Raw genomic sequence first — 2,724 nt, 5'->3', positions numbered from 1 at the left:
AGCGTGCATTGAACTTGGCAAGTTTTGTCTAACAATTCACACTCTTCTTTCCAATTTTTCGTGGCAAGTCGTCCACGTGTTCCCTTCCTACCACGAAATCTAAAACCCTAATGAAGACTGAAACAGAAATATTAAGACCAAAAGGGACAACTATATATTGGTAATATTTCCCCGCAAATATAAACGCAGTATGCGCTCGAAACTCTTTATGCAATGGGATTTGCCAATGCCCCGCTGTAAGGTCTGTTGTTGTTGTGGTCTTCAGCCCTGAGACTGGTTTGATGCAGCTCTCCATGCTACTCTATCCTGCGTAAGGTTCTTCATCTCCCAGTACCTACTGCATCCTACATCCTTCTGAATCTGCTTAGTGTATTCATCTCTTTGTCTCCCTCTACTATTTTTACCCTCCACGCTGCCCTCCAATACTAAATTAGTGATCCCTTTATGCCTCAGAAGATATCCTACCAACTGATCCCTTCTTCTGGCCAAGTTGTGCCACAAACTTCTCTTCTCCCCAATCCTATCCAATACTTCCTCATTAGTTACGTGATCTACCCACCTAATCTTCAGCATTCTTCTGTAGCACCACATTTCGAAAGCTTCTATTCTCTTTTTGTCCAAACTATTTATAGTCCATGTTTCACTTCCATACATGGCTACACTCCATACAAATACTTCAGAAAAGACTTCCTGACACTTAAATCTATACTCGATGTTAACAAATTTCTCTTCTTAAGAAACGCTTTTCCTGCCATTGCCAGTCTACATTTTATATCCTCTCTACTTCGACCATCATCAGTTATTTTGCTCCCCAAATAGCAAAACTCCTTTACTACTTTAAGTGTCTCATTTCCTAATCTAATTCACTCAGCATCACCCGACTTAATTCGACCACTATTTCATTTTCTTTAGTGCTTGCTTAATATACAGATTGAATAACATCGGGGAGAGGCTACAACCCTGTCTTACTCCCTTCTCAACCACTGCTTCCCTTTCATGTCCCTCGACTCTTATAACTGCCATCTGCTTTCTGAACAAATTGTAAATAGCCTTTCGCTCCCTGTATTTTACCCCTGCCACCTTTAGAATTTGAAAGAGAGTATTCCAGTCAACATTGTCAAAAGCTTTCTCTAAATCCCCAAATGCTAGAAACGTAGGTCTAAGGTAGTCAAATACTGAACATTGTGGAACTTTTGCAACAGATCATCAAAAGGTTCTGGACCATCTACTTCTCTTTTAACAACCTTATTTACTGTTTGTGCATCGATTACTGCTCGCATCCCTCCATCATTTTTGTTTATAATAAGGAGTGGCCTATTATACTCACTACTGCTCCTTTCGATAATTCCCCATAAAATCATTTTGTCGATTTCCGCCTGCATGGCTTCTCTCTTAGCTAGAGGAACTGGATAAAGTGTCACGAAAAAAAGTTCATATTCTATAGCATCAATACAGTTCTCAAAATCCTACATTATTTCCGGTTTATCTCAAAACACTTCCTGATTATCAGTCAGAATGATAGCAGATCGTCTTTCTGTTCCAATGAAAGTTCCTGTCTCTCTTTAATAATTTCTTTACAAGTTCCTACTTTTCAGTCATCAATCATAATGCTCTATACATGGTGTATTTCATATAAATTGGACAACTATCATTTCCTGGGTCTAATTCTAGTACCAATGACTCAACTTTGATTTCCTGTGAAATTTCGTTTTCCTCAAATCTAACTTCCAAAATATCATATATATATTTAATTTTGACAATCCCGCTACCGCAATCGATGAATTCCTTTTCCTTATCTAACCAATCGGTACCTAAAATCATTTAAGTATTCAATTCAGGCACGACCAGGAAGTCATGTTCAAATTTTCGTCCATTAATTCCGAAGTCCAGCAACACTTGTCTTCGAATAGGCTTGCTGGATTTGCAAGTTGCTCCTACAGGTTTCACACCATTTACTGACAGAATTGTAAATGTGTTCAAAGAAAGATTGTGAAATAGCGCTAATTTGGGATCCAGTGTCTAAAAGGATTTGCAATTTAATACTGTAAATTTCGACTGGGGTGCTAGTTTGTTTGATTGCTCTACTTACTGAATTTTCTTGTTCCTGCCATAACATATCTTGTTCGACCATCACTCCAAGATATGTTATTTACTGCACAATGACATACATCTGGGGGCTTTTTCGGTTTTATGATTTCTACTTCTTTCACGGCTTTAATCAACTCTTGCCCCGGTATCACACAGTGAAGCAGCTCTCTGTTCTTCGGTACAGTATTTATTGCTGCATTTTGTTTGGAAAAGTCTTCACTTTGCTGACCATATATATCTTCCACTATCCTTGGTTCCCTTTCCCCTATTCCCACGTTTTCTTCATCTTAACTATCACTTATTTCATATTCACTATGTGATTCTAGTATGAATGCTGCTCTTAAACAATGAGCCAGCTCTTCTTTTGTACTTTCGTTAGTTTTCTTATTTTCAAATTTCTGATCCTTTTTCTAAAATTTCTATTTCATTTTTAGTCACAAGGGTTTCTTCAATATCACTTCTGATGACAACTTTAACTTCAGATTTCGTATAATAGCCTTGGATTTCAGTGATTTGCATATACTCGCCTGAATCTATATTCTCATGACCATAAACTAAACTACTGGCCATTAAAATTGGTACACCAAGAAGAAATGCAGATGATAAACGGGTATTCATTGGACAAATATATTAATC

Source organism: Schistocerca gregaria, chromosome 8 (genome assembly GCF_023897955.1).
Source record: "Schistocerca gregaria isolate iqSchGreg1 chromosome 8, iqSchGreg1.2, whole genome shotgun sequence".
Taxonomy (NCBI): domain Eukaryota; kingdom Metazoa; phylum Arthropoda; class Insecta; order Orthoptera; family Acrididae; genus Schistocerca; species Schistocerca gregaria.
This window is presented reverse-complemented; position numbering follows the sequence as displayed.